Source organism: Perissodus microlepis, chromosome 17 (assembly GCF_051167445.1).
Source record: "Perissodus microlepis isolate ML-2025 ecotype Zambia chromosome 17, ASM5116744v1, whole genome shotgun sequence".
Classification (NCBI taxonomy): Eukaryota; Metazoa; Chordata; class Actinopteri; order Cichliformes; family Cichlidae; genus Perissodus; species Perissodus microlepis.
The window spans coordinates 28,185,924-28,211,566 of NC_140477.1; positions in this window are offsets into that span (position 1 = coordinate 28,185,924).

The window sequence follows — 25,643 nt, forward strand, 5'->3', positions numbered from 1 at the left end:
ATACCGTTACAAGAAAAAACCCCATCGGCCCATAAGAACGAAAAATCACCATCGGCCCACCGGGCAAATGCCCGATGGCCAGTCCAGCTATGGTCGGTACGAGGGAAATTTCTTTTGCAGTTCGTCTGACTTGCGCTTTGGGATCTTTTAAACATCATTGGGCGTGTTGCTGCATGCTGTCTGTCCTGTCTGTGAGCGCAGAACAAGTGCTCACAAAGCAGCAGTTTGGGGATGATGTCACACACATGGGTCCTCTGTCAGAATATAGGAAAACCAGGACATTTTTATCATCTGCAACATCTCGAAATCCCCCCGGATAGAACGGGAAAAGAGGACATGTCCGGGGAAAAGATTACGGCTGGTCACCCAAATGATAATAGGAAAATTGATAAGAAGTTTCTCATTCTGAAGGGTCTTTCATTTTCTTGTTGTTTACAATATTTTAAATTGTGTTTTTCATTTTGTTTTGGTGGAAAAAAGCTTTATATGCAGTCTAATTCTTTGTTTTATCACTGAAGGTTAAACTTTCTCTTTCACTAAACCTGCCTGGACTGATTCGTCAAGTAACTTACGGATATTTGAGCGGCACTTTGCTCTGTTTCAGAGTTATGTACTGTAAATGTGCTTTAAACAACGCTTTAACACTGAACATATTTAACCTGTTGTCATTTTTCCAGGAAATCTGAGTGTGTGCGTGTAAAAGAAGTGCGGGGATTGTTCCATGTATTGCAAATTATTTCATTTCAACTCAATTCACTGTGATAAGAAAAAAATGTAGCCTAACTCCTGAAACGGATTAATTTAATGTCATTTTTATAGTCATGGCATTTAATGTTATACATATATATATGTATATATAGTCATTTCATTTTATGATTTATATTCTGCACAGCTTATGTGAAAAGTGGCAGTCCTGCAAAAGAAAAAAAATTGCAGTACCTTGTTGTGGATTTATTAAATGGATGATGAAGGTATATAATGTGAGACCGCATTATTTAAACCAACAGCAGAGTCAGAGCGTGCTTGTTTAAGCTGCAGTCAGTAGATACAAAGAAACACTGATACTTAAGCTGTTGTTGCTGTTTTAGCTGGGCAGTGGCAGCACTGCGGGGCAGATAAAAACTGAGCCACGGGGAGCAAACACTGACTGTGTATTCTCTAGGGGCCTTTTCCACAAAGTGAGCATAGTCAGGACTTCACAAGTTTTATAAAACCAAACAAAACAATGGTAATTTCTGACAACTGATCCCCCAAAGGTGGATTTTAATTACTGCCTATAACAGAGAGGATGTAGCAGTGTTCCAGTAAAGTGTTTAAAATTAGCTAATTACAAGAATAACACTCAAATTTAATTCTGGATACAGTGTGATTAAACATAATTTCCTAATAAATGATCAGACTACAGCGAGTTTGGTCATTTCTAATTTGGAAATCTAACACTGCAGATACTGAAAACGTTGTACTATTTCAAATCTAGAGGAAGTTTGGCTTACAGAGTTTAAACTTCTGGAGTCCAGGGTGTAATAGGGCATTTTTGACTACTTTTGATTTTACTTCTATATTTCACATTTACAAACTGTTTATCTTGCCTTGTTTGGTATCATTATTTTCAGCACAACCTCAAATATCTGAAATTGGAGTTATTTTTTCATTTTGAAATACTGTATTAGCATAAGTTCAGACAAAAAACTTAAAATCCGATTAGAAAAAAGTTCTATTTTTTACTGTAAAAACCACAAACATGTTTAACGAATCAATTTCATAACTTGAAATGAAATGTACAATAGAAATTGTACATTTCTAAAAAATTATGCACAAGTTTTGCAAACAACAAAGTTATATGGTGCTATTTACCTAAAAATGCAGCTAAGGCCTCAGGCGTTTTTTAAATAACCATTTAAAACTATTTACAGGACAATCAGGTGTGCTGCATCAAAGAAGAAGGCACACAAATTATTTGTGCCACTCTAAAAAATAGTTTCTGTCCACTCTAAGACAGAGGAGAAAAACACAGGGATAACCCCTGCAGGTCTGACAGCAGGAGGTGTATCAGTCCAGTTTTCCATGTGGGAACAGCGTTTACACTGCAATCTGCCTTTGGTGACTTTTGTGGAGCAACTGTGACATTCACTAGTATAACTGACACACAAAACAAAACAACGACTACACTACACACTAACTACAGCCTCCAAACACGCTAAACGTCACAGATCTCTCACATGTGAAAACTCGCGCTCTCTCTTTCTTTCGCTCGCCCGCTTTCTCTCGCCGGTGTCACTCCTAAAACTCCCCCCTCTTCCTAAACAACTAAATGCCACATGTTGCCATATCATTTTTTGATTGGTTGACACGGTACATTTTACCGTTTTTACCGTTTCTTCCCGCTGTAAACACCACTGTTTTATTCAGAAAAAAACATTGCGTGTATTTTCTATCATAACTCTGGTTTTCCATGGCCTGTCAACACAATTTACAATAAACTGGTATATAGATTGAAGTCTGCACTTTCGACCCAAGTTGAAATGGAGCCTCTGGGTCGCTGCATCTTGTTGCTGTGCTGTCTTAAATTGGTCATGTGATTTTGGCCTTTGACCTCTGTGCACACTGTAGGAGAATGTCCTGATGCATGCTCAATCATCTAGGTAAGTAAATCCCAAAAGGTTCATTCTGTTCACCTGGACGTAGCGTTTTCAGAGAGACACCACTTAAGGAAAATGATCAGTTTTTCAACATATAGGTACGAGTGTAATCATGGTTCCTCCAGTTAGACAGCCATTGACAGAACATTTCTTTACTATCAGCACTGGCTTTGAGGAGATTATGCATCCATTCATTAATTTCATTATTTCACTGATCACACTGAAAGTAGTTCATGGCTCTCAACAATATTGTTTAACTACTATAGAATTACAAGCCAGAACTTGAGATCATCATCCCAGGACCACCCAATTGTGGACCTTCCTGCCTGCTCAACATTTTTGAAAGTTTTTTCATAAATTTGTTTTTAAAGTCACATAGATGAAAATATTTACTTACGAGTAGGAACAAGAATGTTTTTCTTTTTTTTTTTTTCAAAAACATGCACTATGATAAACCATCTGAAACTGAACTCCTGTTGAGACACTGAAAGGAAACATTGAGTTCACCTTCACCTGAAGTTAATTCAGATTCCTGAAGTTGCACTGCACAAAATGGGTTTAAAATATGAAGCTAAATAAAAATAAATATCTCATACTAAAGCTAAAAGTAAAAGCCACAAACGCGAACCACAAACACGTGTGAGCTTCAGCCAAATGAATACAGTTTGTGTGTGTAGTGCTTTCTCTGTGTTTTCCTAATTGCTAATTGCTTTAGGTTACATATGTCTCAAATCGCAAAGCTAATCAAAGTGCTAAGTAGCATGCACAGCTATTGCTGTCTTTCACCACCATCACTCCCACAATGTCCCCCCTCTTTCTAAGCAACCAAATGCCACTTGTTGACATATAATTGTGTAATAGGGAAGGGGAGTCGTGCTTTTTGTTTTTTGGGTTTTTTTTGTTTGCTAGGAAGTACTTTATGCTTGCGAGTGGTTTACAAACTTTTCTTTTGTTTCTTCCTGCACTAAACGTGATGACGGTATTCAGGAAAAGGCATAGCATGAATTACTTATCATGATTTTACTTAGCATATCAGCACGATTAAAAAGACTGGTCTGAAGACCCCAGCCACAGATTTGAACCCAGAACCATGTGTGAGGTGATTGTGCTAACCACCATATTACCATGTTAATTGGTAACTTTATATTATGTTTTGCTATAAGTACAAGTGGTTGGTCGTCTCTCTGTGTTGAGCCTTTGATAAATTGAAAACCTGTCCAGTGTGTACCTTGGGTTTTGGCCTTTGACCCCAACTCCTGCACAACTGGCAACCTGAATCGGATAAGCAGAAGAAAATAACTGGATGGATCATTATTGTCTTTACAAACTTTCAAAACAATAGATAGTAGTGTGTAGATATGAACACAAAAAGTGCAGTCCTGTGAACAAAGCCTAGACCTAAATACACCCAATGAAGTAGATTGTAAAACTGCTGCCCTAATTTTAAGTAATTTTACATGACTGTGCGCATACACACACACACACATATAACATTAGTTATCAAAAATATAAACATATCACAATGCAAACCACTGGTTTTATTGGTCAGGGGAAGGTAAATGTGAAATCTATTATCTGTCCACTCTTCAAAGTATCCTAAAGCGTCATGAAAACATCATGATATATACATTAAATGTTAATTAAAGGTTTAATTGTTTTAAATCACCCACTGCTGTAAAATCTAAAAACAAATGCAAAGACAAAAGCTTTTCCAAAGCCGTTCACATTTCCAGTTGTAAAATGTCTGCAATTAAACAGCATGACCTAATAAACCAATGCAATCTGCATTTTGCCCCTGGCATTTTCATTCACCAGATTTGTTGGCAAAAAATAAAATAGTTCCATTTATTGAGAACGAGCACTGATGTGTATAAACAAAACCCTTTTAAGAGGAGGAATTTTCCAAGTCACTGAGTAGCTTCGCACATTGACCAGAAGAGGAAGAAGAGCCTGATTGATTATTTCGTTTAATCTCGCCGCCACACCTCCTCCCCATACCACTTCTCCTCCCCTCTCCTTTCCCTCTTGCCTTTTACACTTTCGCATGGTTTTCATCATTACTGTAAAACATACTGACACATCCAATTCCTCTTCATATCTCTGGCGAGCAATTTCCGTCACCACAGCTTTGTCCTCTCTAATCGCCAATAGAGTCACACTAAACTCCTCAAGCTTCTCCATCTCCATTCTGCTGTGAAGAGTCCATCCATTAGCCTTGCACCTCATTGCTCCCATCTCCTGACCCAGAAACCAGAGGAAAACAGTGAGGGCCTCACATTCATTCATTCATTCAATGCTGTGGTGCGCTGGCACCCGTTATTGGCTTTTAGGCAATGTGCCTGCACTGCTTTGTGTTATTGATGAGATTTAAATTGTACCCGGGGACAGTGTTTTATGCTTTAGTGCATTAGAAGTCACTTGGCTGTGAGCGATGCCGAACCACTTTACACAGACCGCACATCACATTATTCAACAAAAGTTTGACTATTGGTTTTAGTTCAGCTAAGGTTTGATTTTCCATTCATTTTTTAGCCAGTGGGTCAGGTAGCAGCACTGCAATAATAAGTACTCAGCAAACACTTTGAGTTCAGCAGATTTAAGAAGCTTTATCCAACCTTTGAAGAAATTACAGGACACACTAGACAGAAGATGACAGAGCTGTGTGTCTTCCCATAGGTGCCAAATGACTACAAGTGAGGTAAAACTGTTATATGGTCCAAAAATATTCTTATTGCCGGACTGAAACAATAGCAATACGTAGAATCTGACAAAACCTAAAAAGAGACTACTGTAGCAGTGATGCACTGTAGCAGCTGTTTTTAACAATGGGAGAAAATAAATAAATCTGTTACTTATTTTTAGAAGAGCTGAGTAGCTCTTATTACGTGTATAGCCCAGCTGTGGCTGAGTGACTGCAGTCTTAGCACATAGATAGGAAAATGAAGACTGAAGCCACTGTAACCACTTTTACCACAAAGAGGCAAGAGAGAGAGCAGATTCAGTAACATTAGCAAGTGGTAGAGGCCAGCAGATGCAACACGCTGGCAGGTGGATGAGGGAAAGGCAGGAGGAGCAGAGACCCGAGGCGGTGAACTGAACTTCAGGTAAGAAGTTATGACCTGCAGTCTATCTGGGTCAGATATAAACCAAGTTTAGGTGGAGTTTATTTTCGTTATGCTGACTTTTTACAGTCAGTTACAATAACTCGTACTGTGTGCTAGCTAGCAGGACGGAGTTTCTATACAGCTGGGCGGGTGCTATGATGTTAATGATGTTGAACTTGTTTTATCTTATTTTATTTATAAGGCTAGTTATTAGAGTTTCCAGCCGTCCCGTAAAAAAACGGAATCGTCTCGTATTCAGAGAAAATATTTCACGTTTCGTGTTGAGGTGAAAAGGAACACAGTTTGTCCCGGACTTCAGCTACAATGAAAAAGACACAAAGCTGGAGTTTTTCTGTGTCTTTGCTGCACAGCTGCCTCTTCTTCTCTCATTCTCTCCCCTCTCTCTCCTGTTCCTACTTCAATCATGAAACTGATCAATGATCAGCTGATCGGCTTCTCTCTCTTGTTTATTTATCGCCCACTTTGCGCCAGAAAGAGGAAACCAGCGGATGTCGCGCTAAACAACAGCAGCATGTTTAAGCTTGATCAGCTGTTGTTAGAATTTATTTAATATTAATTTCTAGTATCAGCTGATGTTTGCTGGAGCCACAACTGTAAAAGCTGCTGGTCATGATATCGGTTTGATTATCTGGTGAGAGGGAAACATGAAGATGAAACCAGGAGATGTCCTTACTGAATCATCAGAGCTGAACAGGTGATAGAGAAACAGGTTTACCTTTTAGGTGACATGAATGAGTTGAAGGGAAGAACTGTTTATGAACTGTTTCTGAGAGACAAATAACACCAGGCTCCTTTTCTAAGTAGCTGACAGCTGGTAACTGTGCAGGGACGGGTCTAGCAAAGTGTTGCCAGGGGCCCAGGTAGGGCATTAACAGGGAGAGGTGGAAATACTTTTCTTTCTTTTTCTCATTTAAAATATCTCGCTTTTAACAAATAATTATCTGAATCTTACAACAAACGTTTTCATCTGATGTAAAATGTATAGAAATCCATTATTGTACGTAGTAATTTTTTTTAGGGTCCCATCATAATTTCTTCAGAAGTAGCAAAGTACTGTATGTAGCAGTTGGTGAAATGTTATTATTTGACCACTAGGCGGAGCTCTTGTAATGATAATGTAATTAACGCATTTTATTTTGTATGTTTTATTTTTGTGTTGAGCATAAACATTTTCCTTTTTTGCCTATCGGATTGGTGTACAGTTAATTTGATACATGGAAAATAACCGGTTAATTTTGCAAGTATAAGGTAAGGGCAGAGGTCACTTCCTGTTTTGGGAAGTAAGGTCAGAGAAGCTGCTCATGGTGACGGTCTAGCCGTGTGAATGTTAAAGAAGAAATAAGTCCTAAATTCCACTTACACCGGTTTGTCTACTTGCAGGCCAAAGTGGTATGTTTGTTTATATTTTGTGAATTTTATATTGCAATATGTTTTAATGCTGAAACATAATTTTCTTGTACATTTGTATTCACCAGTTCTACGGTGTACTTGTGTACGTTAAGAGAAGCACAGTAAACATCAGTAAGGAAGAACTCTCGTGTCTCTCGTGTATGTGTACAAGCCGGCATACTGTATATGATGCCAGTATTTTCCCACATTTTCTAGATACTGTACCAGTACTGTGTGTAAAATGCCATCAAAAAGTCAATTAAGTTTTATTCTTTCTCACCTGTCTTTCTATCTCCTTTCACTTTTTAAAGGTTGCCATGTTAGAAAAAATATTTTGCCCTGCCATGCTGTTTATTGATGTGGCAAATGAATGGTTTATGAAAATATATCTAAATCTGTCATCACTAATCAGTAATGATCATGTCTCACCTCTAGTCTTCTCTGTCTTAATTTCAGGTTTTCACCATGTGTTGTAGATAGTTCAGGAGGTTAACTCGACCAAGCAGTCTACTTTCGGGTACTGTTTAGAATACCAGAATAGGGAGGATGGTGTAGGTTTAAGTTTATTAGACTGATGCATATATACCAACAAGACAGTGTACATCACTGTGACAACAGTGTTTGTTTTCCTTCAAAGGCTTTATGGTTTTTCCTATAATACCTGGTGGGCCGGTCTCTAGTCAAAATGCCTGGGCCGATTTTTTGTCCCAGTCCAGCCCTGCTCTCAACCACAGGTGACCTTTAGGTGAAGAAGTAAATATACAGTACACCTGTCCCTATAGTTAGGTGTGATTAAATCTGATTATTTTCTCTGCTTGTTCTCTTATTATATTATATTATATTGTTAGCCCTGGACTAGCAACCTGTCCTGGGTGTACCCTACAACTCACCCCGTGACAGTTATGATAGGCCCTTCCACAGCAGGATGACAGGTTAAGAAGAAGAGTGGCTGTATTATTGTATTTTACTCCCTTGACATTATTCTGGCAATATGTGTATTAAGTAATTAATATGTAGTAATTAATTAATGCGTATTTGAGTACACACAGCTGTTTTGAGTATCTGTATGTACTCAAACACAGTGTAAGATGAATACCATTTACCTTAAATCTACAATAACTTTTGACCCTCTAGTAGTTCTAAATGTTATCACAACAGGCACTAATACACAGATGCGAGTGTTGCATCATTTCCTCGTAAGCTAGCAAACAACAGTAACACAGCTCAGGAAGGATAAACACTATATAATCGCTAACTAGAGGCATCTTTAAAAATTCAGTCTTTCATTGCTATGTCTACTCTTTTTTCCTTTTGTTTATCCATCCATCCATTCACTTCCGCTTCCCTTTTCATGGTCCCAGGAGGTGCTGCAGCCTATCCCAGCTGTCATAGGGCAAGAGGCGGGGTACACCCTGGACTAGACGCCAGTCTGTCGCAGGGCTAACACACAGAGACAGACGACCATTTGCACTCACATTCACACCTATGGGCAATTTAGACTAATCAATTAACCTATCCCCACAGTCTTTCGACAGTGGGAGGAAGCCGGAGTACCCAGAGGGTAGAACATGCAAATTCCACACAGAAAGACCTAAGCCTAATGGTAGAATTTAACTCAGGACCTTCTTGCTGTGCGGCAATAGTGCTAACCACCATGCCACTGTGCTGCCTTTTGTTTATACAAACTATATTCCAACATTCCTTTTTTTAACAAAGAGAAGGGTGGAAAGGAGTATTCATGAATATGTTCTTTGCCTGTGTTAGCAACTGGTCAATGGATTAAGTTTATTTACTTATGTGTGCTAACCTTATGGTCACAGCCAGTATGCCTAATGTTTACAGGCAAATGCTTTTTATTCTCTTCCAGCTCCCAGTTTTTTGTCACTGTTTCTTTTTTATTTTTATATTAAAAACCATGTTTAAGCCACTGATAGTTAGCATCGAAGTTAACGCTAACAGCACTGTTACTGTACAAAATCCAAAACGCTTCCCTTTTAACCTTCGATAAAACAGTTCACTGTTATGCTAGGATCATAAAAAATTCTAAATGAGATAACTGGCACCTTGGTTTTGTTACTTACTGAGCAAGTAGAAAGCTGTCTGTTTTGAACCTCCATAAATCCCAAAGCTCTCTGTTAAATGTTTCTGAGCTTGTTTCCTGATAAATTTTTTTCTTTCTTCTATTTATACAAAGAACAAGCACATTAGGTTCCATTATATTATATTATATTATATTATATTATATTATATTATATTATATTATATTATATTATATTGTTAGCCCTGGACTAGCAACCTGTCCTGGGTATACCCTACAACTCACCCCGTGACAGTTATGATAGGCCCTTCCACAGCAGGATGACAGGTTAAGAAAAAGAGTGGCTGTATTATTGTATTTTACTCCCTTGACATTATTCTGGCAATATGTGTATTAAGTAATTAATATGTAGTAATTAATTAATGCGTATTTGAGTACACACAGCTGTTTTGAGTATCTGTATGTGCTCAAACACAGTGTAAGATGAATACCATTTACCTTAAATCTACAATAACTTTTGACCCTCTAGTAGTTCTAAATGTTATCACAACAGGCACTAATACACAGATGCGAGTGTTGCATCACTTTCCTCGTAAGCTAGCAAACAACAGTAACACAGCTCAGGAAGGATAAACACTATATAATTGCTAACTAGGTGGCTGGCTCAGGAAGTAGAGTTTGTTTTACACTAATCAGACAGGTTGGTTGGGCATCCAGTCTGCCATTTGAAATTTCCTCAGGCAAGTTATTGAAGCCCAAAAACTCTAGCCCTGCCGTGTTGTGTTTGTGTGTATGGTAGTGGTGGTTGGGTGGTTCTCTATTAATGGATGTCAGTGGGTACATGTAGCATCCTGCCGTGCGATTGCATTTGCCCCTAACCATTTGGAACCCTCACGTTAACTTTTATGGAGTGGAAAAAAGTTAGCGTTCATCCTCCAGCTTTACTGTTTATGTTATGCTAACATAGCTTTGTCATGCTAGCGATCACGTAGTACATCATTATATACCAGCTAGTCCAACTTCAGTAATCCTACAAACGTCATTGCTGTTTAGTTTTCTGTCTTCATTTATGTTGGAAGTGATAGCAGAGCTGTATGTTTTAATTTGTTTCATAAATCTCTCAGTCAGAACATGTTAAATTATATTTAGATGGAAGCTAGCGAGCTAACTTCCTGCTAACTTCTAACTCCATTAAATGTCCTCAATTCCGTTTTCATGGATGCCTGGATGTTAAACTTAATTGTTACACCTGGTAGAGCAGCCACACTGATCATTTTATTACAGATGAAAGAATTTAGACAATTTTTTAACTCTCAGTAATGCTGCAGTGATCATTTGACTTAGGACCTTCAGCGGAGCTTGGGCCCAGCATGGCCGGATAGATAGACTTTGGCATAGAGCTTTCGCTTTGATCAGTGAGCTTTCTTCCAAAAATCTTCACCTTTTTTACTCTGAAAGAAACCTCCTTAACAATAGCATGTAAATTCTGACAGTCTATTCTAATTGATGGAAGTCTGCTGTTACTGTACATCACAGTGTATTCTTTGTGTTCAGCTGTGAAGACACAATATTACCATGGAAATAAAGCTAACTGACACAAACATCTTGAGGCCCATACTGAATAAAAACAATAACCCACCCTGATCTCACACATTTCAGAAGTTGACAGACTCGACTGAACGATGGCACTGTATAGTATATTAAAAAACTCAACATCTTTAGCTTAAAAATTGTTTTACAGCTGCATAATTTTTAGTCCACATTAAGGAACTTATCAAGTACAAATATGTGTTGTGCAATCGGCAGCAATTTGTATCACATCAAAAACAGCTTAAAGTGAAAAGCTAAAGTGACAGAGTGAATGATTTAGCGGCATCTAGTTGTGAAGTTGTAGATTGCCATCAACTAAATAGCCCTCCCTTCACCCTTCAGTGGCTGTCACTTTAGTATAAATGTGTATAAGGCCTTAGATCCTCTGCTTGACATTTCAAAGACAGGTTCTTTGAGTACAAGGTCGCACTCCCTCTGGAAATGCAACAATAATAATTCAAATGTACTTACATACTGCACAGCTAATAAGCACCCTAAATCCCACACACTGGAAAAAAGTAGGAAAGGGTGCAAAAAAGGCTTGAATCTTGCGAAGATATCTTATATTACTTATATTACTATCAAAATTGTTAAGTTATCGTGGACACTAATGGGTGATGGCAACATGAAGATGTAGCTATGGATACATATCAGTCAGTAAATCATGTCCGCGATGTTTGCTCAAGCAGAGAAGAAAGTTGTCCTGTTCGCGTGAAGTGACTTGTTGGTGAAACTTGCTACAATAAAGTGTGTAATGTGCTCAAGATGGAGACTTCACATTGTCCGGTGCCTGTTGGGTTTGACACTTTATTCTCCAGAGGTTAACAGCACTGAAGGAGAGCTGTATTGGATGCCAGCTTAACAGGAGTGCAATCTGGATTGGTATTTAAAAGATAATGGTAAGGCAAAAACCAATTAGCTTTGTGCTCTGTGGCTGCCACACGCTCACAGCTGTTGTCAGTGCAATTACAGGGTCACTACCGCTGCCAGGTAGAAGCCTATAGCTTGACACCAGCCAAGCTAGTTTTGCTGCAGAGCTAATTACAGAGATGATTATTGCTGAGCAGTGGATAACTTTTCCTTCAGAGTTTTAGTTTTGATTATTTGTTATCTTTTATCTCTAATAAACAGTATTTTAGCAATGTCCTCCTCCCCAGCATTTGCTGATCAGAGCAGAACCCCAATTAAGACTGGATCTAATTGTATGATAAGAAAGATAGATGTCATTGTTTTTGTGTTTTATCATGTTTCTTAAACCAAATTGAGAGTCTCATGAGGTTATGAGACACAAATTATTTGCAGGTCTATATTACAGTTACTAGATGCCAATTCTGGTTTCCTTCATTAAAGTCTCAGTTATTAGTTGCCTACACATCAACCACCCTCTATAATCTTAAAGGACTCACATGCATAAAAAGAGATGCAGATTGTCTAATACCACCGTAGCCCCTGTAATTCAACTGTTTCATGCCTACATCATGCACAGTTAGGTCCATAAATTTTTAGACAGTGACACATTTTTTTTTTTTTTAATTTTGCTTCTGTACACCACAGCAGACCATTTTAAGTCCAACAACAAAGATGGGATTGAAATACAGAGTTTTAGCTTTAATTTTATGGGTTTACCAAAAGTATGGCTGCCAGATGAACTAGACCACTACTCTTTACTGATGATGTGAGTGCTCATAGAAGTAGCAGGATGAAATCTGAAGCTTGCTATGCGATAATCTTAAATGCCAACTACAGCTACAACACTGGTCAGACTGAGCTTCACAATGGAAATACACAATGACCCAAAGAACACTGCAAGAGCAACCCAACAGTTTCTCAAGGGAAAGAAATGGGATATTCTTCAATGGCCAAGTCAGTCCCCTGATCTCAACTCAACAGAGCATGCTTTCCTGTAGGTAGATGATGGACAGCTGTAATTACTAAACAAGTAATGCAATAATTTTGTTAAACTCTTGAATCAAAGCTGAAAGTTTGTGCTTTAAACACATCTTGACTTGATTTAAAATGCAATGTTGTGGTGTGCAAAATTATAACAAAAGCGTAATTTTCAAAAAAAAAAAAAACAACTTATGGACCTCACTGTTTGATGTTGCAAGCAAGAAAAATGAGCTTTTAAGAAGAGGCAGTTTTTGTTGTTGAACCAAAACCATGATCTTTTTATAAATATAACCCAGTTTCTTTGATCCTAAACATTTCCTAAAATTAAGGGCTTCTACAGCAGAAAACTTGACACATACTAACACCAACCCATCAACTCCTCCAACCTCCAGATGTCTACTTGATTGCCCTTTTAACTGCACAAGAAAAAGAATGTGTACAAGGACATGTTAAATGTGATCATTTCCAACATCATTTAATTTAAGCAAAGCCGTTTCTTTATTAATATCGTCTTTTTTGTTTTAAATCTACAGTCATAATTGCCATTCTTCCCCCTCAATTGACTTTAACTATGACAAAATGAAGACTTTAAGGAACACCTCATGCATCTGTTCACCTTTGATTGGATTGAGGCTTGTGTTTCCATGGCTACCTGGTAAAGTCTAAGACTGATGAGCACTAAAACAGAAATAAGGCCTTCAGTCTGAATCCCGTGAAACCAAACTTTGAGAGTTGACAGCCAGCACACAAGGTGAACTTCCTACAATACGACACTTTGCAGGACAGTCCATCATTAACCAGAAGACAGCTTAATTAAAGGGATCAGAAGAAGATATGTGGAATATAGCTTGACATTTTAACTGCTCTTAAAAGTGCCTTCTTTTGGCATGACTATAAGATGAACAAAGGTTATTACCAGGACATTAAGAAGGATAAAATGGTTTCAGAGACTCATCAGTTCACCACCATGGCTTTAATATATTCTCTGCCTTGTTATACATGGACTAAAAAGTCTCTAAATACCGCAAGATATAGAGCTTTTTCAAAATAGGCTTCAACTTTGACCATTGTTAAAGCTGTTCCACCCCTCTCTTTCCATGCCTTTCATCTCCATCCATGCAAAAACACATTAGCGCTGATCTACAGGTACAGATGGACACATACACAAAGAGCAAGAGAAAAACACTGTTTTTTTAATTTATTTATTTTTTACCATTTAAGAAGCCAACCTAAAAGACTGTGAGTAATATTCGGCATATCTTTCCACATATTTGCATGTATTTCACATCCTCTCTTGCAGATGTGCAGACACCCACACATGGCAGAACCAGCTGGCCATTAACAGCAGCAGGACTGTCCATAATGATTTCACCTGTCAAGTGTGATCCCGCCGCTACAAACAGCAGAGTGCAATGGCCACCGGGAGTTTCAAGTCAGCGCTGACAAATGGTCAAGGTTGGCAGTGGATCAGGAGACTTGGGGCCTGTCTGACTTATCACTCTAGCAGCAGACACTATTACAGCCACTGGGTTTGTCTGCAGGCAGCTGTAGTCTCTCAGTCTTCTTCTCACTTGCTCACGCTGTCCCCCTCCTACTCCTTCTCCTCCTCCTACTCTGTCAGACGGTTTTTCTTTCTCCTTATCGCCTGCAATTCCAAACTGAAGTCAAAGATCCTTTATCGGAATGGCTCTTCAAAAATTAACAATACTGCCAAAACATGGGAACTTTTAAAAAGTGTACCCCAGTGAAAGATGACTGGGCATGCTTGCTTGCTTCTTGACAGCTCGCTTTACACTCATGCAATTGCACATATTTAAAATTGTAGCTGTTCAAATATGACCAGAGTTTTTTTTGTTTTTTTTTTCCTTTTTCCTTTGTGCAGCTTGGGCTGATCCTGACAAGGGCCTGTAAGTGTAAGAAAAAATTGTTTGTCTCGGCTTCTTTCTTTTTTTTTTTTAATAAATCAAAAATTCATGGAGTGTGTAGTTTGTTCCACCCAAACACCTAGGATTTTAGACATCCTGCACTGGGACATTGGAAGCAAAGGTATGACGCTGGAAAACGTTTATTCCAGCAGACTTGTTCACCCGTCCCCTCGTGTTCATTTCCTTGTCTGAATAGATTTTATTGTTAGACCACTGGTTTCTTCAGACACGAGACCTGAAGCTGCTTTTCTCATCGACCATGGCCGGTGGGAGCCAGTGAGGCATGTAATGGCATGCAGTAGGGAGACTAATGGAGGAAAGTGAGACTGTATGTAAATGCCTACAAGAAACTAGTAATGGTTTAAGTTTCAAAAAAAGAAGAGAAAGAAGAAGAAGAAAAAGAGTGAGTGATACTTTGGTGCCAGCATGGGACTGAGATCTGAGAAATGCAGAAGCCAAAGAACTGATTTGACTTAAAGAGGAAATGGGTAAAAAACATGCTACAGGTTGACTATGACCACACACTGTATATTAAAGATGGATGTAGCCATTGAGACATCCTCTATTAGTTTCTGGATGCAGCATTTTGAAGCCTTGAGAGTAGCTGGACATGAAGCAAGCTTGCTTAGCAGGTTACATTAATACAGTCTAATGGCACAATACATAGAAACATATATCTCCTAAGTAACAGACTCATTAAATACTACAAATGTACTCACCAAAATTGACTCACAAACATCTTGGCACACAGTAAGCCATATTATTTGTCAGACAATTCCTTTAAAATTTATCTAAAAGGCATCAAAAATACAGCGGTATAGCGCTGAGGCCCAATTCTTCATGACTCAAATTAGCCGTGTTAGATGAAAGATAACATGGGAGTCTATGGGTATTGATGCACTCGACTGGCTTTTCCAGGGAACTGCAGGGTTTGGCACGTCTACTCTTCATTTTGCACCTACACGGTGTTGGTTGTAAATGAACAAAAGACCAAAACCTCAGTCGCATAATTTGCTTTTGAGATTCCTTTAATGTTACTGCTTAAAACTATTGTTACAAAACTGTAAGTACTAAGCAGGTGAACAAATATTTCATTTAAAGATTTTATCTAGACATGGAGGGAAGACCTGCTGAAGTTCAAGCTGAGCATGAGAATTAGAAAGAAAGATGATTTCAGTGAGCTTTGAATGGCTTTGAAACTCATGATCTACTGAGATTTAGTAACTCAACCAACTCTTTAATTTACAGATGGGTGAAAATGACTTGTTGATATGAGGTGTGAGAGGAGGAATGGCCAGGCTGCTTTGAGCTGATAAGGAGGCAGAAGAGCATCTGCGAACACCGGACACATTGAACAAACTTAAAGCAAATGTGCCACAGCAGTGGAAGACCAGACCAGGTGCCACTTCTGTCATCTAAAAACAGGAAATTAAGGCTACAATTCATACAGGCTCACTAAACCAATAGAAGATTCGAAAGATTCGAAAGTTGAGTTGCCTGTGTATTGCTGCTGATCATGTTCATCCCATTCAGCTTAGCTCACAGTACCTAGTGACCTTCACAATCACCATATCTCAAGCCAATAGGAGCTTGAGAAAAGCCTTTAGGATATGATGGAATGGAAAAGTCACATTATGAATGTGTATCTAATGAATCTGCAGCTGTGTGATGCTTTTGTGTTAATATGTCCCAAAATCTCTGTGGAAGGTTTGCGGCACCTAGTTGAATAAAGCAGTTCTGAAGGGAAAGATGTACGTAATGAAGAGGCCGGTGAGTGTGTGTCTTTTTGTGAGTCCACTTTTATCTAAGTGGCCCCACTCTCATGTTTCTATGCAACTGTTTTGTATAAATTGATTAAAGGGTCTAGGTTTATGAGCAATTCATAGAACAAGAGAAAATCTCACAAGTCTTTAGCTCATCTGGGTGAAAATCACAGCACACTCTAAAATAAATTATCCAACACTGTCAACCAACACAACAAGCACAAATTCATTTCATGAAAGCAGAAGCCAAGAAAACAATGCAACAGTATTCTGAGCCTCACCTGTTGTACCAAAGCACCTTTTTCTTCTGCGCTGCTACAGATGTCTCCACCTTTGTGTGCTTCTATCTATTGTATGTCTGTTTCTCAGTCCTCTCACTCGTTTTCTTTTTCTCTCTCTGTCTGTGTTTCCCTCTTTGTCATTCTCAGTCTGCATTGCGGTTTCTGATGCGATTCATGCTTCTTTTTTTTTCAACAAAACATTTGTCTGGTCTTTCTTAGGTACACACGCACACAAAAAAGATTGCAGGTCTGTTTGCATGATGGCTATTCAGGGAATGCCAGATACCTATTCAATAGAGTTGTTGTAAAAAGGGAAAGGCTGTTGTTGTAAAGCATATTGTCAGTGAAAGAATGACAAATCCCTTTGTGATTGAAAGACTGAAATACCTGTAGGAATTGTTGTACTAGTCAAATAATTCTCAGGTGAATATGGTCTATAATTGTTTCCTCTTTCTGATCACTATCTGGGGGGGGGGGCAGAAGCTGTCATGTCTGTCTCCCAGTAATTACACCAGCCATTTTCATTGGTCAAAGAAATATGATGGCCATTTCTCTACAGTGGAAAGTGTTTCTTTTACTATGAACAGACAAACTACTTTAAGGTGTAACACCCAGGTTAAGACAGAAACGTTATAAGAGGCAGATATGGATCTCAAAGAAGGTTCCACGTTATCAATATGCAGTAGCAATCAGAAAGACTTACCGCTTGAAGGACTTTGATCAAAGTCTTCCAAAAGTCCTTGACTTTTTCATCATAGCAAAAAGTCAAATGACACAGTTGTAAGAGACTTTTGCACATGGTAGCATTTCAGAGGCAGTTAATAATTGTTTTATATAGCTATAAAAGTTCATTCAGCAGCCTTTTACAGTGATTTACTGCTGAGTAGTTCTGCAGTATCCTGCATTTGCAACTTCTTTTTGTGAGGCAAACCTGCTATGTCATTCCTCCAATCTTTGTGACAGGGTCATGTGGAGGCATGGCCTTCAGCTTACCCCAGCAAGCATTGGGCAAATGCCAGTAAAAACACCTGAATTGCTGTGACATTCATTGCTTTCATCCTAATGGGCTATTTTGAAGTTCGACTCCACCAGACCTGAATGTGTGAATAAAGAACTCTGCACAGAGAGGTTGCAGTCAGGTTAGTAACCTGTGAGTTCTTGATGTGAAGCAACTAATGACTAAGCCACCATGCTACCCATCAATAAGTCATTGCCTCATTAACTTTGAGACATTATAAGCATTACCATGAACAAATGACTCCATTGCCAAGATTGTTAGCAGCCCTTTTTGATCTTTTACATTTTGCATTGTTTGCTACCAGGTCATAAATGGCAGGACACTTCTCAGGCTCGCTAATGAAAAGGGATTGCTTGAAGTTAGTTTAAAAAAGGACACATGCACACAAGCAAGCAGTTCAATTTTATTTATATAGCACAAAATTTACAAAAACAGTTGTTTCAAAGCCCTGTATATTGTAAGGTAAAGACCCTACAATAATACAAAGTAAACAGAGAAAACTCCAACATATGACCCCATGTCAGCAAGCACTGACAACAGTGGGAAGGAAAAACTTCCTTTCAATTGAAAGAAATCTCCAGCAGAACTAGGTTTGGGAAGGTGTGGCCATCTGCCGTCGTTTGGGTGTGATGGGAGGAAGACAGGACAAAGAAATGGTGTGGAAGAAAGCCAGAGATTAATAGTGGGCAACTGCAACTGACAAATAAAGGCTATCTCATCATCATCATCATAACTAATAATTAAATGCAGAAAAGTGTATAAAGACAATGTTCAACACAAATGGATAGAAAAGTTTTTTCACCATATTCTTAGTTACCGAAAGAATACAATGTGGTGTGAGTGACAGCAAGGATGTTACTTGAATAAAATAAAGAGTAGTGAATATTTCGGCCTGTTAGTCAGAAGTCTAACTGTTACTTACTATATGACACAGGTGTCGAACTCCAGGCCTCTAGGGCCGCTGTCCTGCTTGTTTTCCAACTAGCCTGCCCTTGTAGCTTCTTATGGGCAAAGCATACCTGATCCAGGTAATCAGCAGCAGGTAGAGCAGGGATATTTAAAAAACAAGCAGGAGGCTGGGCCTTGAGGACTGGAGTTTGACACCCCTGCTATATGATATGTAACATAAAAGCACTACAGTCACACTAAAGAAAATGATGGTTGGAGACCATGGCATGACCAAAAATATTGCAACTGAGTGGAGTGAACTTTCACTCATGTAGTCTTTAAAATGATTGCTTGGAAGATGGGGATCAGCTCTGTGAACACTCACACACAGTCAGCTGCTCAACCCAAAGTGAATTTATTGCATCAAGACAGCAACAAAACGGTAAGAAGACTCAGTTTGCCGTCAGACTGCAATTGAAAGGGGGTCAAGGTAGTAATTATACTTGATCTGTTTGTATCGTAATCAACTCAAACTTTGTTGTTGTCTGTTGCAAAGCCATTGCTGTTTATACACAGAAATTCTCATAAACTAATTGAATTCAGAATCCAGCCAGAACCTCACAGATCTGAAACAGAATACCTCCATAAACAGGCACTTAGAAGCCTTCCTTTTATGTAGGGCTGTAACCATAATGCAACCTGTTGGCCACCAGCTGAGTTGATGGAGTTGTTTTAATGAGACATGTCAGACCACCAGCTTTTCTGAGTTACAAGGAGGTCACCATCCTATTTTTTTTTTTACTATAGTGGGTCTGCGTCATTGTCCTCAATTTTGCATGGCACTCTAATGATACTGCACCTATTGTACATAATTTGTAATTTTGGATAAAAAAATACTTTTGGCCATACTTCTCTCTTATGGGCCTCAAAGGTAATGGCCAGTTGGTGCAAAAGTATTTAATATCTCATGTTGGTAAGATATGCTGCTGTTGACTTCCATTGTGCGCCACTGATTTAAGCACATCATAAGTCTTTAGCTTGTAAACATTGAGACTTGACAGTTTCCACTCCTGTGCAACCAACGGTGTCCAAGACAGAAAATAATAACCACCTCCCCTGTGTGTTTTGTAATCAGAGCTTCCTCTTTCTGTGCTCTTGAGTTCCACCCTCGAAATTGTTGGTCTTCCAGAGCTATAAAGAAGGGGGAGCGAAATGAAAAGGTAAAGGTGAGATAAAATAGTGTGGTCCTAAAGGTTCAGCAAAAAATGTGTTGTTAATAACTTAATAGCTGATCAGACAGTCACCTGTGCGATGACATGACAAATAACAAACTGAGCATAGTGATTTTTTCAGATAGAGTCGAGCTCAGTCTACAATCCTGACAAATCTCAATCCTGACAGATCATGCTATTGAGTTAGCCTGAAAGCTGTTCACAATCCTCACGCAGTGTTTGGCTAAATCAGTGGCACACATGCCATCAGTATCTGCTCTCTTCTGTATGTGGTCCTGCTGCTGGAGAACTGCAATAAATTAATTTTTTTAATTATAGTGGTCCTGACTTTAATACAAATATTGCTAGTTGTACTAGGGACAGCTCTAGAGAACACAAATGTTTACTGTCAGGAAGACAAACAAATGTTTCATTTGTTATTTGTTAAAAATGCAGTGTTGAGCAAGTAAGTATACCAATTTTCTTCTCTTCCCCCCTCTTCACTCCATTTAGCCATTACAATAAAAGGATGGCCAGATGGCCAGCTTCTCAGTCTGGTTACGCTGGGCGGTTTCTTCTAAAAAGGGATTTTTTTCTTTTGCCAAGTGTTTGTTCATGTCAAATTGCTTGTTATCTGTATTGCCGTAGGGTATTTCGTGACATTATAGAGAACTATAATATATATATTTATGTGTATATACATATACATGTAGTCAGTCCATTGTCCAGTTAATTTTGAGCCTCTGAAAATATCACTGCAATTCCTCAACAACCAATGCAATACTTCTGTAAAAAGAAAATGGAAAGTCTGCACTTTAAGCACAATGTTTGATTTAAATTCCACTGTGGAGGCGTGTAGAAATTTGGTCCAACTTTAATTTCAATTTCATTAAATTAAATTAAATTTTTTTAAAAATTACAAAAACAGTGTATTTGCTGTATACTTTTGTGTTTGTTCGGCTTAAAACTTCCTTGACACTGAAATCATATTTTTTCTCCCATGTCAAGTATAATTACCTAAACATTAAACTTCAGGTGAAATTCTGCACAAATAAGTATAAAACCCAGCGCTTAAATACTCTCATCCTTTCAGTTAATATTTAGTAAAGCCACCTTCGACAGCAATTACAGCACAAGTCTGTGTGAAGAGTTTCTATCAGTTTTGCACATCTGGAAAACTTTACTCCCATTCTTGTCTGCTGTAAAAATAGACGTGCCTGAGTGAAAATCTAAGGCTGTCTGCTGTTGATATCAAAGCCTTTAGAAGGACATGGAAAGATTAAAACCAAGCCACTGTGACCACTGTGGTCTTCTTGAGCGAGACAAAGCAGTCCAAGGTCAAATTAGATCAGATGAGAAGACAGTTACAGCCAGATCAGCTCCGATACAAGTGGCACCTGTAGAGCTGAAAGCTGTCAGGATTAGAGCAGCGCAGAGGAACAAGAGCATCATCAGGCCAAAGAAAAAACAGTTAGACAATTATATTGCAAGCTATGTGACAAAATTGGGTTTAATAACTTATGTGGTTTTCTTTCCTGTTTAACCTGTGTCTTATTTTTCTACAATAAAAGGGTAAAAATCTGAATACCTTTTAGTTTTCTCCATCAGGATGATACAAAGCAAGTATAAATTTTTAACTTGTGAAAGCGATCATTAGACACACTCACTGACACTTTACTAGGCATAACTCCCTACTATTGGATTCAACAAGGTGCTGAAAACATTCCTCAGACATTGTGGTCCATATCGACATGATAGCATCACACAGCCACTCCAGATTTGTCAGCAGCACATCCATAGTGTGAAATCCCCCCCTCGACCACCAAAAGGTGCTCTATTGGATTGAGCTCCATTGACTTTACTTTGAACTCAATGTCATGTTCAAGAAGCCAGTTTGATGAGATTTGAACATTGTACGCATCATTTGGTGGCTGCTTCCAGCAGGATAACATGTAATATCACACTGTGGTCATAAAGGGATGGACATGGTCAGCAGCAATACTCAAGTAGGAGTTTAGATGATGCTCAGTTGGTACTAAGGGCCAAAAAAATCTGTCAAGACAATACCCCTCACATTGATACCCCACCAGCAGCAGCCTGAACCTTTGACATAAGTTAAGGTACCTGACATAAGGTAGGAAGGATCCATGATTTCATGCTGTTTAGTCACAAATACTGACCCTACCTTCTGAATGTCACAGCAGACTCAAGACTTGTCAAACAAGGCAACTTTTTCCAATCTTTAAAGTTTTTTGAGGGCTATTTTTGTCTTTATCATGACAGGACAGTTGCAATTTGACAGGGAGACAGAGCAGGAGGGAGGAAAAGAAGTAAATGGCCCATTTCACTTTCCAACACAGGCCTCTGCTATAGCCTTATGGCATATGTGTCACCTGTTAAAGTGCCCCCCCTCCCCCTCCCAGTTGTCCAGTTTTTGGAGAACCTGAGTGAATTGGAGCCTTAGATTCCTGTTCTTAGCTGACAGCAGTAGCACCTATTGTGGTCTTCTACTGCTTTAGCCCATCTCCTTTAAGTATCAGTGTGCATGTCTTGGCTGCAACAAGTGGTTCTATGACTTACTTTGGTCTTCCTATCAGCTAAAAGCAGTCTGCCCATTCTCCTCTGACCTCTGACATCAACAAGGCATGTTCACCCAGACAACAGCGAGTCACTAGATATTTTCTCGTTTTCACGCTATGTTCTGCAAATTCTTTGAGCTGGTTGTGTTGGAAAATTTCACTAGACTGAGGTCAGCCCGTCTGGCACCCTCAACCATGCCTGCAGTTTAAGAAATGCTGCAAATCAATTCATTTTAGATGCTCTGATGTGCGAACATTTTCCAAGTTGTGGATAAATGTCAACACACAATAATGGTGCATTCATGTTCTGAGAATCCACAGATATAAAACCAAAAACTTGAAAGGTGGTAGAGAAGAAAAGATTGCACCAGCAGAGAGCCACAACTTAAATGTTGTTACTACTAATCTGCATCCTGTTGATGTGTGAATAATTTGTAGGTTGCTGTTAAGTGCATAAGTGCTAAATGAATGACCCAATCTCCCCAATGAACCATGATTACTGTAGATTAGAACCGCCACACATAGAACTGAGGAGTCTTTCCGCCTAGGGGATGATGTGGGCGATGGGTAACAGACATCGAGCGCTAAAAATAGTGATCACAGCTTTTTAAATTCTTACGGGGTTTTTTTTGTTAAAAAGCAGCATCTTAACAGATGCTTTCTTTCTGACTAAGGTGCAAATAAAGCATGATGTTCACGCTTCAGTGTCACATATATACTTCAGATTGACACCTGTCGCAGGCGTCTCCATGTTTCAGTCCCTGCACTGATTATTTGCACCTGAACTGAAATAACCCATCCAGCCAAATCCCACTCGACATGTGACAGGGAACATTTCCAGCAGCAAACAATTCCTTCATAATAAGTTTGGCCTTCAAGTGTCACAGGATTTAGAATGACTGTTTGAAACTGACTGTGTATAACCTGAAACTCAGTGCAGTCCAGTGCTGATTGTTTTTATTATGATTGCTTATTAAGCTTCCTTTTTTAAAAAAATCATGTACAGTCAGACATAAACAGTAATGTCATTGATTGAACATTAGGTAACTCTTTTTTCCCCTGGTAACCATGGCAACCCTTTGAGCAAATGTGAACCGTTTCTCAGTGTTATTTCCAGGGACACTATGACTTTTTTGCTGTAAACAGATATGATTTTGTTGACTTTTCACAGCAAATCCTTTGTCCTTGGGGGCAACTTTCTTTTTCAAAGTGTGTGTTTTGTATCCTGCATTGTTTACATCAGTTTCTATCCTCTCCTCTTGCCCTGATTTAATCCAAATAAAACACAGAAATATGCACCATTTCATCTGTGTGCTTTGGCATGCCGGAATAAAGTGGTGCATTTAGAGTGTCTTTTGCGGTAAGAACCCACATGTTCTGCTGTTAATTTCTGTTTTTCAGTCTCTCTAATGGCTTGATTCTGCATTTCCTGCACAACAGAAACAGCAAAACAGTATTCAGTGTGCTTGTGATGAATAATGCACCAGATCTAAAGGAAAAAGCAGTCAACAGTAGATTAATCATCAGTGACACAGTGCTTAGCAATGTTCCATTCTGCGTCTTTCAGGTACACACTCACGTTTTTTGAAGCTGTACATTTCAGTGTGACTCCTCTTGCATTTGTAGATGCCTAACCTAATTGTCTTGCCGGGACTGTGCGGTGCGGATGCTAGACTTCATCTGCAGTCATTTTGGATGCCTAGTGTGTCTGTTTGATAGTAGCTGTGTTCAGTGGCAGCTGGTGTATAAACTGGGGAGGATGAGCAGGGATGAATAGAACATCCTTTGAGAGTCTGTAGATTCCTTAAGCATAATTCTCTGTCTTAACTAAAAAAAGAAATCCAGGAAAAAAAATAAAAGTGAAATGTATGTCAACTTGTCTAATGCTCTCAGCAATAACAGTTAATTAACTGCACATTTCACTGCTTATTTTATGGAGGCTGCAGGAATCTCAGTTAGGTGGAACCGTGGAGGTAAAATAAATGCATGTGCAACTTGTTGTTTTCTTTGCAAATGGATCAGCTGCTCATTTCCTATGTTATCTCACACTGTGTGATCCCATACATATTTTAGTAACATTAACCTTCTAGTCTTGCTTTTCAAAGAAGCTTCTTGTGATAAACTAGATGTGATTATATAGACCGAATTTAACTGTTTGTCTAATGGTTTCAAAAAATCCTTTTAACCCTTTAAGACCTACCATAGAACCAAGTCCGCCAGAGCTTATATTATATTTTTACATGTTGTAGAGCCATTTTTGGGAGCGTTTCAAGTTGCTATACATCAATACAACCATTACAGCCTAAATCTTAATAATATGTATGCATTAAGTGCGTAGTGATTACATAAATTGCAAAAAAGTGCAATAAACTACAAAAAAATTGAAAATCGTTTTTGTTTTTTTAACATATATTTCTAGTTAGAGAAATTTAAGAGGCTTATCCCTCAAAACTGTAAATACAAAAAAGTTGCACAAAATAGTTTCCCACCACAGGAAATTTATTTTGAGTGTCTTCATAGTTTTATTTTTGAAATACACCAATTTTATATACTGCAGGAAAAACGAGAATAAATATTATAGTGCAAATTTGCAAAAAAACAGCATATGCATCATAAAAAACTATTTCCAGCAGTGCAATATGAGTCCTCAGCATCCCAGAAACGACACAGAAAGTCATAAAGTCAAAGATAACTTTTAAAAACACCAGTATAGGCTCATAAGGCCCTGATGGTAAAAAACGACATTTCCGAGAAAATGACGTCACTTCCGGTTTCGGGCAGGTAATGGCGGACATGCAATAGTTCACGCTGACGTCTATTCTAATGTAGGAAGTGTTACAAACAGCTGATCGGATCAGCAAAGCGTGTTTCTGGAATATTATGTTTTTGTTGCTGCAAGTGCTTTTTATGCAGTTTTTGCAAAGTTATATGTGGAAGGAAACTGTGACCTAGGACAAGCTGATGGTATAACATGTAAGTACAACTTCTCCGGTTTCATATGCAAAAAAAATTATTGCGCTAGCTTACGTGGTTGCAGTGCAACCGGGATTTAAAAGTAGTTGTGCAAAACAGAGCGTGCCTGCTTTGACCGGTTTTAAAGGGTTAAAGCCAAAGCCAAGTTTAAGGTTTTGTCAGGAGCAGAGTTTTAATGCAAAAGAGATGAGCAGCTTTTAATGTGTGTGCTTGTTAGAAGGCAATGCGGTACACAAGAATGCTTTTAAAATAGGTTAAATATTGAAGGCATAACATTGGAAATGTTTCAAAGTGCTTGCCAACTTTCATCATCAAACTCCACCTGATCTGAAGG